The sequence below is a fragment of the Ambystoma mexicanum genome, chromosome 6q, assembly GCF_040938575.1.
Source record: "Ambystoma mexicanum isolate Mex_15411 chromosome 6q, UKY_AmexF1_1, whole genome shotgun sequence".
Taxonomy (NCBI): domain Eukaryota; kingdom Metazoa; phylum Chordata; class Amphibia; order Caudata; family Ambystomatidae; genus Ambystoma; species Ambystoma mexicanum.
In genome coordinates this window covers 470,961,773-470,976,835 of record NC_090937.1, presented here as the reverse complement: position 1 = coordinate 470,976,835, position 15,063 = coordinate 470,961,773, and positions in this window count along the sequence as shown.

The window sequence follows — 15,063 nt, the reverse complement described above, 5'->3', positions numbered from 1 at the left end:
AATGTTCGTACATAAACTAAATTGAACATGTCCTGAAGAACACTATATCTGTCCTTACTGTTCGCTAGCAAATTTAAACTGTTCTAAGAACACACGCAGTGTCCTCAAATGTTCGTTTCACGCAATTTTAATTAGTTCAGGACCCGAACAGTGTCCGTAGAACATCAACGCGCATGCGCTAGCCAATCTGCGTGCATTTGGTGTCCTGCGGACATGCGCTTCCTTTGCGGACTTGTTCGCAAACAGATCATATGACTGTGCCCACGCTGATTGCGTGTTCTGAATGAGGACACTGTTCGGGTCCCCGAACAAATTAAAAGTACATTTTCAATTAATCCATATTATTTTTCAATAAAATCTCACCATGGCACAAGTCCCACATAGTAATCCTGAGTTTCTACATACCTTTTGAAACTTTTCAAACTTTTTTTTGTGTCGATCTGTCCGCGGACAGCGCGCATGTCCGCGGACCGCGCACAAGCACCCCTATAAAAGACCACGCTCTAGAGCTTATTCTCATTGTGTTTCTGGCTATTCTTCAGAGCACAGCTATTTCTCCAGCAACGTGCTGATTACACCATCGAGATTGCATCCCTGGCTGCAGAACTGCCTCCTGGTGCTGCACCTGCTTCAGCACCACCCCACCCCCTCCACCACCACCACCTCCCCAAGGGCCTGAAGAGGGGAACAGGAGTGAGGATGCGGAGGAGGAAGAAGAGGATGATGAGAATGAGGTAGAGGAAAACCCTACTACCCGCACTAGGCGTGAGTCTTTGGTGTGGCGGTTATTTACCATTCATGGGAATGTTCCTAAGGCTCGTGCGAACCGTGTTACCTGCAATGAGTGCAAAATGATACCCAGTCGCGGGAAGCGCGGTAAGTACAGCTTTGGAACCACTAATATGAAGCGACACCTGAGGTCATTTCACTCTGGGGCTATTCGCAGGGTTGTACCTTGCGAAGAACGTAGCAGGTTGATTTCCTCTACTTCATCCTCTGTTTCTGATCCTGTCACCACAAGGACCACATCTGTGGGACAGCGTCTTCCTCAAGCTGCCTCACAGGCCATACAGAATGCTGATGACCCTTACCTTTCGAGGGTCACAGTTGTATGTATGTACTGTGACACAGTAATCTGCAGGGGGGAGCGACTTCGTAGTGCTTTTGAGACTATCGTCTCAGAGCACGAGAAGATCTGCTCACTACCCAAATAAAACCCACTCTACATCTTCCTCTCTCAGCTCGCCCTTTCTTATCCCTGTGGTTGGTGTCCCCCCCTTTACCTTCCTTTCCCCTCCTCTCCTAGTGTGTTGTGTATAAAAACTAAAAAAAATACAAAATATAAAAAATAAAAATAAAAATAAGGCTCTTTTCAGAGTTAAAAAATAGAAGTGAAAATAAATGAAGCAGGGCCCTTTGTATTTTTTAGAAGTCCACGGACAGTTCGCGAACATTCAAAAAATTGGGTTGCTACCCCATCACAAACATTGCAATTTTCTCTAGGAAGAAATGGTGGCTCTGAAAAGAGCCTTTGGGTGGTGTTTGTAAGTCAAAAATTATAAATGCTTAACACCTACTTCAAAATGGTTGTTGTAATTCCAAAAAAGGTCGCAATGCATTTTGTACATTTCTCAGAAAAATCTGATTGCCAGCATAATTAAGATGGACTCCATCTCTGCGAAAAATGTATGTACCACGAAACATAATATTTTCATTGTGAAAAGAGGACATGCCAAAATCTCTTAGAAAGGCACAAACAGCCTTATTAACATTGCGCCTTGCTTTTTCCATTTGTGGTCCAAATGAAGAACGAAGCCACATTTGTCTCTGCGCAATCCGTGAAAATATCACTTGAGAATTAGGAAACATGTCCATAACCTTCCCAAGTCCTTCTTCCATAGCAAATTGCAAAACAATTCCAGTCACATGTCCTAAACTGTTCCCTCCACAATGAATTACAATTATGTCTGGATGTTGCTCTGTCTCCAAAGTAGCACAGAGAGGTAGCAAGTCGAACCACTTAATTCCACGTACTCCATGCCAGTGTACTTCCACATGTGGGAATCCAAGATCTACAGCTACTCCACAGCTTTCTGCATGCACCTTCAACCAATGTATCCACGAATCTCCCAAAATCCAAACAATCTGTTTTCTGAAACACACAGCCATAGCTATCTTTTGTTCTCTCAGCAAAAAGAGTATCTGAGAAACTCTCTCCTGGCACAACACACCCACTAAACTTTCCTGACCAATCCCTTTCAGTACTTATTCTCATTTGCATGACTTCTGAACCCATAAATCCCCGGATGTAACTCCCGATGTCCGCGAACTACCGCCATGTCCGCGGACATATCGTAACATGAACAGCCTTCTACCATTTCCACTTCACTCTCTCTGCCATTCCCTCATTGGATGTAGCTAAAAAAATCACATGACCATGCACCAATCACATTCAAGACCTCTACATCTAACTGCATCATCATAGATCAGCACTGCAAATGTACTGTGAATCTCTCTGAGTACAAGTGTCATATCATTGGCAAGCACCATCTACCAGAAATACTGTACAAGTCTCCAAGATTTCTACTTGCAGCTGCATGCATATCCATATGCATGAACACAAACTTCAGGTATGCATATTTTCTGTACAGTAGATGAACACATTTTCAAACAGACTTTTAGCTTGTGTAATCTGTAAAATGAATTTACTGTATTTTTTTCAATTTCCTAAAATCAACTATCACTTATAAACCTTTATACTATTTACTTTCTTTGTAGACACACACTCAAATCATGTTAAACTAACATTTTTTAAATGAAATATACAGACTACGTATATTCAAGCAAAATTGCATGCAAGCACAATCTATGTTTAAATCTTTAAAAAATACTTATACAATTTCATATTTTTTTGTTTTTATTTATTTATTTACGTAATTACTTTAATTTAGACATGACATTGAGGCGCTATTACCTAGAACAGCTTACTTACAGAAATAGTGGTATTCACTGGTATATTATAAATTTCACAAGACATAGTAAAGATATTTTTTTTTGATACAGTTAGTCATTCAATACAATTTGTTCATTAAGAACATATCATATGTACTGAACTGATGCAATGTATCTTATGTAAATAAATCAGTTTAATGGTTTTAAAGAAGGCACTGAGGATTTCAATTAAAAAAATCAATATCTAAATTAAAAACAGCGCTATATACAAAACAAAGTTACTAATTTGAAGCTTTTACAATTGCAATGAAGACCAGTCTCCTGAAAAGAAGCAGCCGAATTCAAAGAACAAAGAAGAACTAAGAAGTTACCTGTTAATTTAAGAAAAAAAGTAAGTAGAATATCACCATAATATTTGTATTATTAATCAAACATACTATAACGTTAATGCAAGCTATTTCGGTGCCTAAAAATAGACATTGTGTACCATTTTGTCCAGAAATCTCCATGTCTTAAACAGCGATTTACAGCCAGAATGGCCCACAAATTCCTATTTTTGGACACACAAATTGCCCAACTGAACCACTACAATTTTCATATTATAGAACAAACAACTGTTTTAATTGTATACATTAGATTTACTATTTGTACTTTTCCACACCACTAGCTTACTTTTTTTTTGTCATCTGAACCCCAGTTTAGTAACACATAAATTCAAGAATACCTATCCCTACTAGTTGTAGTTCCCAATGCACAATCACACACCATTACATACATCTTTATCATCTTACTCAAACACTCATGCACACAGCACACATACATACCAGAACACCCCAACCCATATCTTCTTTATTTTTTTCAACAGACCCTAAAGAATGCCTACCAAAAGTCAAGTCCGTAGAAAGCAACGCAAAAGTAGAGCAAATGAAAATAAAAGTGTCCAACATAAGCATCCATCTCTAGCAGAATTTCTAAAAAAAGTTGAAACAAAACAGCTAATACAGTCATTTAGTGAAACACAAGAAGTTTCAAGTACAAAAACTTTGCCTCCTCTATCAAATGTAAAACAAACCAAAAAACAATTAACAGAAAATCAGCTATCACTACAGATAAAACTACTTCTTCAAATTTTAATATAGTGCAAAGTAAGCATACCAAGAAAAGTATTTTAGCCAAAATGTACCGTCACAAAGTCCTTCAAAATCTTATAAAAACAGGAGAGAAATCAGGTTCAATGCTTAAAACCTATCGTAGGAAATTAATCTTAGAAGCGTTGATGGACAGTGCAATTCTTCTCAAAAGAAAGTTATTTATTTTACTGTTAAACAAAATGAAACCACTAACAAAACTAATAACTAAATTACAAAAAAGACGCGAAATGTCAACAGAAAGAACTTCTTAAGTATCTGCGGAGGTGAATGGAATCACACTACGAGCACAGAACCATATTTTAATGAAGAAGCGTACAAACAAAAGCAAACAAATACAATTGCCATACATAGCAGTGGTCGAGGTTATGAAAAAGTGAATAATACCATAATGGAACAAGAAGTACTCCTTACAAAAATATGCCCTGAAAACTTAGAATTACCCCTCCATTCAAGAACGCCTAGTGTACAAATGGCCATGCACGTCAATGTGTAAAATTCCCAAACAATGTTTCAAATCTTTACACCAATTCCTAAATAAATATGTAAAAAGCAAAGACAAAATCAAAATTAAATTACTGCAAAATATGGATACCTGTCCAGTGCGCAAGTACACAGGACTACAAGGACATTCATTGGCCTGCATTACAGGACCTACTTGTAAAACCACTTTCCATGATATCAAAAGGATATCAACACATCATTCAACTATAAGAAATCTAGTCTATAAACTGTACTATGCTAAAAGTCCTGTTTTAGCACTAGCAAAGTTAAAGAACATCCTTCTACATGGTACAGCAAAAGACCTACTTGAAGAAATTCACTATATCCAGAAAAAATATTTTGGAAGTGAAAGCCATTTACAGAATGAAATAGCTTTAAACCAATTAAGCAACAATTCTACACATGGCAACCTTTTGCTAAACACATACAAAAAAGAAATACTAAAATGTAAAAGTACATCAGCTGAAGTACCAAACCATGTATGTGTATGGTGCTGTAGAACTTTTTATAAAAGTAACACAAAAACTGTAGACCTATCATACAAAATAGAAGACAATGAAGATTCTAAATGGTTTAAATTAGCTCTCTACCTTGTAGCAGAAAACAAAATAACTGAGCCCTTAATACTTTGCAGTTACTGCACTACAAAACTTGACAACAACCAAACTCCTTCACGTGCTATCACAAATAATTTGGAATTATACCCAGTACCAAAACCCCTACAACAACTTAATTTATATGAGAGCATCATAATTCAAACAGTACACCCATTTCAAGCAATAATACGCCTTCAACCAAAAACAGCAAAATTACCTCCCTCTGAATTGGTAAAAGGCATTCGTGGAAAAGTAGTTTATTTATCATTAGATCTAAAAGAAAATGTACATACTCTAGGAGTGCAACGTCCAATGCAGCAATCTTTAATTATCTTAGTAAATGGAGTACCTACAAAAGACAAACAAATAGGGCAACAGCTGGTAGATTTATATAAAGTTAGACAAGCCTTCCAATATTTTAAAGAGAATAATGAATATTACAAAGAAATGAATATTGAAGAAAACTTGAAAGATACAACTGAAATAATTCAAGAAACACAGGAAGCTGGTCAATTTGAGCTTCTAGATCCTGCTACAATATCAAATACTTTAGACCATTATACAATTCATCCTTTGCACTGTAATTACACCGTAGAAGATGTACTGGAAACTTACCAAATGCGTCAAACAAAAGGATCGCCAATCAGCATATGGGAAAAAAGTATAGAAGCACGTGCTTTTCCTCTACTCTTTCCTACTGGCAAAGGAGGAAGGTATGATGATAGACCTATTCAAATATCAGCTTCAGAATACCCCTCATTGCGGATGTATTCTGAAGATCCCAGATTTAGACAAAATGTGGAATACATATTCCACCTACTCTTTGAAAGTGAACTAGCAACTTTATGAGTTGCACACATATTAAAATCAGGATCACACTTTCAAAATATGACAGCTACACAATTATTAGAAAAAGTGCAACAAAAGGATGAGGTTGTACAATCAAATATTACAAATCTATTAGCAAATATGCGTGGTACTAAAGAGTACTGGTTTCGACGTCATGGAGATGTACGTTGTATGATCAGAAACCTTGGCCCACCCACTTGGTTTGTAACATTAAGTTGTGCAGAATATGCATGGGAAGATTTACATGATTTCCTACACATATCAAATAAAAACAAAACAAACATAGATATACTAACACCTGGAGAACTGTGTTCTTTGGATCCTGTTAATGTTTCAAGATATTTTCACCATCGCTTCATTGCTATGCTACATTTTATTTGTAATAAAACTGTTCCTCCCTTTGGAGAAGTGCAACACTTCTTTTTGGGAAAAGAATACCAAGCCAGAGGAGCACCACATATCCACATGCTTTTATGGATTAAAGATGCTCCTAAATTTGGTCAAGACAGTGATGCCACTGTTTTACAGTTTATTGAAAAATATGTCACTTGTGAAATTCCATCAGAAGCCACAAATAGTGATCTTCATGCAGAAATGTTACAATTTCAAAGACACAAATGTGGAAAATATTGTCGTCGCAAATACAAAAACAAAGGGAAATACTACACCAAATGCCGATTTGGTTTCCCTAGACCAGTTACAAATACAGGTCAAGTGAACAACCTCATGTCTTCAGTTAGACATAGTGTTAAAGGTAAGTCACCTAAAAATACATATTACATAAAAAGAAAAGAAGAAGAAAAATATATCAATGATTATAATGCAATCATTGCCCACTTATGGAATGCAAACATAGATGTGCAGTACATTGCAGACAATTCTACTGCAGTTGCACGATATGTCACAGCATACCTAACTAAAGCAGAAAAGACAGAGCTCCAAGACCTCTGGAATGACCTGTCATCAGATAAAACAGTATCTCAGAAATTATTCAGCTTGAGCATAAAAATGCTCACCCATAGAGAATGTGGATCATATGAAGCAGCTGATCGTTTAACTGGTACTGCATTGTATGGTAAATCTGAAAATATAGTATGGCTAAGTCTTGGTCCAGCTAAATCTAGAAAAAGAGTTCTAAAATCATATGAAGATATAGAAACAATAGCCAAACATGATCCCAACAGCCAAGACATTTTAAAAAACAATTTATTGGACACATGCTACCCAAACAGAAGTAATACTTTGGAAAACATGTGTCTATACCACATAGCCGAAAACTAAACATACAAAAATAATATGAAACCTGATGAAAAAAAGGTAAATATAGAGTGACAAACTGTGAAGGCAGCTTAGTTAAACTCACTAAACCAAATGTAATTAATCATATCAAATTGTCATTAAAGACTCCTCAACATAAAGAAGTATATTACATGTCCCTGCTACAACTCTTCAAACCATGGAGAAAAGAAGAACAATTACTAGATAACTATGACTCATATGAGGATGCTTTCAAAGCAAATGAAAGCACTATAACTGATGTAAACTTTACAAAGTACAAAACAATGTTGCACAATGAACAGCAACACGAAGAAGAACTCCAAGCCCAACTAGATAAGGACACTCCTGATAGTAGTCAACCTTCTGTAACAGGAAGCCAAGAACCACTGGGAGAACCAATAATAATAAATGAGGCAGAATTAGCTATGATAGAAGTAGAAAACACCATGTGTCAGTATGAAGATAAGGAAGACTTAACTATACTACAATCAAAACTAAACAATGAGCAAAGTAGCATTTTTCAAGAAGTAACAAAACAAATTGCACATGGTGTAAAACATGAAAATAAAGAATGTTCCTGCCATAATTATAAACCTATACTACTGTACGTCAGTGGTGAAGCTGGTTCTGGCAAAACATTCCTAATCAAAATCATTAGTAAGTTCCTTCAACAATTGACAAACAACAAACTGTCAGCTGTTGTCACTGCCCCCACAGGTGTAGCTGCCTACAACATAGGTAGTGTTACATTACACCGATTACTACTTTTACCAGTAGAACACCAGAACAAATTAGACTATTACAAACTTTCTGCAGAAGCTGCAATGGAATTACGCAGAGTATTGAAACAAATGAAAATGCTACTAATAGATGAAGTGAGCATGGTCTCCAACCTGATGTTAGCTTTGATTCACCTCAGATTACAAGAAGTACTCAAAACAGACTATGAAGAGCTCTTTGCAGGAAAACACATTATTGTTTTTGGAGATCTGCTTCAATTAACACCAGTAAAAGGTGAGCCTATTTTTAAAACAATAGGCCACAAACTCTGCCGTAAAACTGTTGGTAGCATTGGAAATGTCAACCTTTGGAAACATTTCCAATACAGAGAATTAACAGAAAACATGCGGCAATCTGCAGATCTCACTTATGCCAACATTTTAAAAAGTATCAGAGTTGGTATACTTTCTAAAGAAGCAGAAGCAATATTGAAAACCCGGCACATTAATGCACTTTATGGCGATAATGCATGTGCTACAGATGTTATGGAGCAATTAGCCCACAAAAATGTCAATTGTATGGCCTTAATGCCAACTCTTGCAAGCTGTTTCAAATTCAATGAAATCATGCTAAGCAAAGAAATGCAACCAATCATGGAAATTAGCGCCACAGACAAACTAGATGTACAAGGTATGACACTACCCATGTGTGACCAAGCCACAACAAGACTAAATAGTTTAGAAAAATCAATCTCAAACACAGCAGGCTTAGATAAGATATTAAAATTATCCTTAAATTGCAGAGTAATGCTTAAACGTAACCTTGACGTGGACCAAGGACTAGTTAATGGAGTACTGGGTACAGTTGTTGGCTTTCAAACATACCCATGCGACAACAAAATTCAGTGTGTCAATATACTCTTTGACAAACTTTCAGAAGTAAAAAGGATAGGACGCTCAACAGCTAGATTCCTTCTCTTCAAAGATATGTATGTACGCAGAGAACAATTTTCTCTAACTCTTGCATACGCAGTCACGATTCATAAATCACAAGGTCTTACCCTAGACAAAGCAATGATAGATATTGGTAACAAAGTCTTTAAAGAAGGCATGAGCTATGTAGCACTATCACGCTTACGTACACGTGACGGTCTATTTCTAATCAACTTTGATGCAAGTAAAATAAACGCTGTTATTCCTTGCATTTTAGAATACAATAGACTTCGCTCACTATACACCCCCCACCTAAACACATATTTTGTTCCACAAAAAGTAAAACGTTATAAAAGAAAAATAAATCAAACAGAAATGCAACAGGATGTCACTGCAAATCCTCTAAAGAGAGTAAAAGAAACTAATACTTCATCAAGTACCACAAGCAAAAAAGAATTCAATTAGGGAAATTAAACCAGGTACTTCTTTAAAGAAGGAAGACAAACTCCAAAAAAGCCAGTTATATACAGAACTACCTGGACCATTTAAATTCTCAAATATAGTTGGTGTAAGTTGCTACGCAAATGTAGCAATGAATATTCTATTTCAATTACCACCAATTGTTGACAACATTTACTTACACAGTACAGACCCATTGTGTTTGCAAATGTTAGTACTTCACAGAAATGCAGCAAACAATCCTGACAACACGTATAGTGTTTATGGAATAAGACAACAATTGGACTACTGTGCTGGAATGGTGAAATTCACTATAAATTCACAGGAAGATCCACGAGAATTTCTAATGTACTTACTACAAGTACTGGAAAACAAAAACATACCTATAAATGAAATCTTTCAGATTTCATACATGTGGAAACATACATGCACTCTCTGCAACAATCTGACACAAGAAGAAATCCCCAATGAACGCTTCATATATATATCAATACCAAATTGTGAATCCATTCCATTTCAGCGACTTGTACAAAATGCAAACCATGGTAGATTATGCTCTACCTGCAATTCAGATAATCGCTCCACGTTAGTAATACAAACACATAGTAAATACATAATACTAATGCTTCTACGTTACAATGCAGATGGTACCAAAAACAACTGCAAGCTGACTGGATTCACACATGGTCAAATATCACTTGGTAAGAAAACCTTCACAACAATAGGTATAATCTACCACGCAGGAGCCACAACCAATTCAGGGCACTACACTGCATATATAAAAAAGAAATGTGGATGGTTTGAATGTAATGATAGTACCATTACTCTAAAGCAGAGATTACCAGGAAATCTTACAAACGCTTATTTGATGTTCTTAAAACCAAAATTTGATAACTAAACTGTATTTAAACCCTAAGTAAACTTGTGTTAAAAAAATATAAACTGTTAGAATACTCCAAAAGCTATCTAACTGCTCAAAGATTCTACAACAACTAATCAGATAAATGAATACCACTCAATTAGACCAAAAAATTCACAGTTAGAATACGCCAATTGGTATCTAACTGTCCCATAATGTAACAATATCCAAATAGATAAATCAATACCACTAAAATGTATCAAAAAAATAGACAGTTAGAATACGCCAATTGGTATCTAACTGCTCCAAAATTTTATAATATCAAAACAAATAAATAATATGTTACTGCTCCAAAGAAAATACAACAAGCCAAAGTATAAAGCATTAGCCAGAAACAACAAGTGAACACTGAAAACAAACAAACAAATAAACTGTAGCATAACAGAAAAAGGTTTTTTATTAATCCAACATGGATTTTTTTTCTCCCACAGACCCAATGATTTTAGCAACAAATACAGAAACTGAGCAAATTGCACAGTACTCTGATTTGTAATCTACTAAATATGAGGGTCCCAAAATATATATATATATATTGATTATACAATGTAATAAGTCATTACAAAATACTAATACTAACATGCTATTTTCTTTTATCACAGAAATTAACAAGAAAAACATGTACTCTGGTTACTAGACCAAACAGTAAGTATACAATAATAAAGAGAACCATAGCAGCATATCACATCCATAGTATCTAATACCTTTGTTCCTTATACATTTGTTTTTCACCCAAACTTATAAGCAAATATGAATGTGATATGCTGTGGTGGTTGTTGCCAGGGCATACAGTCTTGGGTGCATGGCCATGCACCCAAGACTCTATGCCCTGGCAAAAACCACCGCAGCATATCACATCCATGGAGTCAAACATTTCAACTATGGTCTAAGGAAACTTTTAATGTCCGCAGACATTATGAGTGTTCTTAGAACACTTTCAACTTGCCAGCGGACAATACGGACAGCGTTTTCAGGACACCCCCTACGAAAATTTCAGAACAACGCAATAGTTCTTAGAACACTTTCAACTTGACAATGAACAATACGGACAGTGTCCTCAGGACACCCCCATTTTGTTTATTTGCGAACATTTCAGGATACTGCAAGTGTTCTTGGAACACATTCAACTTGCCAGCGAACAATACGGACTACGCCTTCAGGAAACCCCCTACGAACATTCCAGGACACCGCGAGTGTTCTTAGAAACGTCTTCAGAACACCCCGATTTTGTTTATTTGCGAACATTTCAGGACACCGCGAGTGTTCTTAGAACACATTCAACTTGACAACGAACAATACGGACAGTGTCCTCAGAACACCCCCATTTCGTTTATTTGGGAACATTTCAGGACACCATGAGTGTTCTAAGAACACATTCAACTTGACAGAGAACAATACGGACTACGCCTTCAGGAAACCCCCTACGAACATTCCAGGACACCGCGAGTGTTCTTAGAAACGTCTTCAGAACACCCCGATTTTGTTTATTTGCGAACATTTCAGGACACCGCGAGTGTTCTTAGAACACATTCAACTTGACAACGAACAATACGGACAGTGTCCTCAGAACACCCCCATTTTGTTTATTTGAGAACATTTCAGGACTCTGCGAGTGTTCTTAGAACACATTGAACTTGCCAGCGAACAATACGGACTACGCCTTCAGGAAACCCCCTATGAACATTCCAGGACACCGGGACTGTTCTTAGAAACGTCTTCAGAACACCACCATCTTGTTTATTTGCGAACATTTCAGGACACCGCGAGTGTTCTTAGAACACATTCAACTTGACACAGAACAATACGGACAGCGTCCTCAGGACACCCCCATTTTGTTTATTTGCAAACATTTCAGGACACCGCGAGTGTTCTTAGAACACATTCAACTTGCCAGCCACAACCCCCCATTCATATTTGCGAACATTTCAGGACACAGCGAGTGTTCGACAACGTCTTCAGAACACCCCCATTTAGTGTTTTTGCGAACATTTCAGGACACCGCGAGTGTTCTTAGAACCCATTCAACTTGACAACGAACAATACGGACAGCGTCCTTAGGACACCCCAATTTTGTTTATTTGCGAACATTTCAGGACACCGCGAGTGTTCTTAGAACAGTTTCAGCTTGCTTGCGAACAAAACGGACACATATTGAGTCCTCAGAACACCCCCCATTCAGTTTATTTAGAACATTTCAGAACACCTGTGATGTCCGCAGACAAATCAAACACAAAAAGAACGTCTAACACATAAAAAAACACAACTTTCATCCTATCTCATACACTCCCACCCTCCCCAAACACTCCTACACACCAACACACTCTACTAAATACAATTTTGAACAAAGTTTCACCGCGCTGTCCGTGGACGTCCGCGAATCCAAGATGGCGGGCGCTACCGAAAATCTGACATGCTTCACGCTCCACACCGTCCAATCAGCGAACACGTTGCATGTCCGCAGACATCACGCAAGCCGATTGGCCAATCAGGACACTGTCCGCGGAGCGAACAGGGAAGTGTGTCCGCGGACTGAACACAGCTATCACTCATTTTTTTTTACGTACTTTTTATATATATATCGGGTCAGAATGTCAGAAAACGGGCCATCTAAAAATAGCACTGAGTATCCAGTCATTTTCAATGCTTCATTTTTGGAAATGTGCAGGTCATCTTATTCTGAAAGATGACCTGTGCATTTTCAGGGGGCTGCAATGCAGTCTGAATGATGTGCTCACCAGCCCCCTTCCATACCCGTTCCTAATTTATGACTGTCTCCCAACACAAGTATATTTCACAATGATGGTCCATTAAACGGCCCATCATTTTAAAATGTAAATAAAAAAAAATGTCTATCCCTGTTTACAGGGTAGAAATGCAAGTGTGACAGCAGAGTTTTATACCGCTGCAGTCACACTTCTGTCAAAATGCATAACACAGTCACAAATGACCCTGTCGTGTGTTGCGTCTCCCGCTGCACCTGTACCCAACAGGGGCAGGGGAATGTGTCTATTTTCTGCACATTTCAGTGTGCATCCCGTTTGTAAAACATGTGCAGGAATTCCCCCTTGTGAGAATGAGTAAAAGTGTGTGAAAGGACATCTGACTGTGTGTATCTACAATGCACACATTCAAATGTCATTTGTGAATTGGGTTTCAACTTTCTTTGGCACAAGTGCTAAGATATGCTGGCGCATCTCATCACTTGCCCCCAAAAAGGTTTGAGAATGTTGCCCATGGAGTTAGCCTAATAAAGGTAACACTGCTGCAAGATCCCCTGTTCAGTTTTTTTACCTTTTTATGAAAAACATCAACCTGCCCACATTATATGGTTGGTCAGTGAGGTTGAAAACGATCATCCAAGACCCTCTGTACCCCTGGAACTCTGTTTGTGTATTTGAACCTGTATCAAGAACATTCTCTCACTCCACTAAAAGAAGTCTGGGCCTTTAGAGCGGAGTGTCACAGTTAACCTATAATTACAGGGCAGCAGAGGAGAAAGTTTGCACAGGATCTGTACAATTCCACCACCCATCTCTCAATAAAGCTCTTCTCAGACATGCATACTGTGGTAATGTGCAGTAACTAGGTCTCTCTAGAGGTTACTGTGTATTTCCCACCCATATAGAGTCACACATTAAAGAAGGGTGCTCTGTAGATGTGTGCTTGCATCTAATTCCTCACAGCTGCACAGGCGTATAAACAAACGGGAAGGAAATCAATCAAGTGTGTCAGATTGAGCAGACATGTGACACGATACAATTTTTGTATTTTTGCCAGGAGCAGGGTAAGAGGAGTTTGGGATAGAAGCCTATCGGGAAGGGAGGTTAATCTACACCTTCAAAAGGTTCTCCTATCTTGGAATGATCTAAGCAAAAGGTTTCTGGATGGTTTGAACTATAAGGTTACGGGGTTGTCCTGTAATAGGCATATTGGTCCGGCTGTTCCCTTAGTCCTGATTGCCACGCCTCAGTGACTACTTAAAATAACAGGATCCCTACAATGCCCTGTCCCGTGGTGTTTGGCAGTTGATGTTTATTGGAAAGAAATCAGTGACCGGATTCTGCACGTGCATCAATATATGTTGGTGCACACACACCAACACTGACTGATGGCACAGCTTTAAGGTGCAGTGGAGAATTTCAAGGCCTTCAGAAACATCAGCAGGGCTGTCAATGTTGGACCCTCACACGATCACTGTAGTCGAAACATAATAAAGTGAGACATGATGCACTTCTTCTGCCATAGGTGCAATCGTTACTCTAGCGGATACATTTTCAGCCTTCATCATTGCTGGGGTCTTTTCACGGGCACATCTGATACTGGATGGTCAAGGCCATTATGTGGAACATGCACAGTTGTGTAGTTCTCCAACACTGGTCAATCCATTCCACAGTCATTGCAAATATTCCCCAAATGCCAACTCTGCCCAATCTATTCACCCCCACCCCAATAATCAATAGCATCTTAAGGTCCTCCACATAGGCCAGGAAATGCTAGAGACGGCGTGCATTAAAGAGCTCTAACCATGCCCTGGTGACCTTAACCCCTTCAATGTCTGTGCTGAGTCACAGTAAGCTGCGTGCGCTGGCGCACCAGCAGCAGTAACCACAGAGGATTAACCAGCATCTGGCTGCCATTACAGCATAGATGCTCAAGCAAAATTATCCCGTGGTCATAGGGTCTCAGGAGGCTAGCAGCGTCAGCCAATG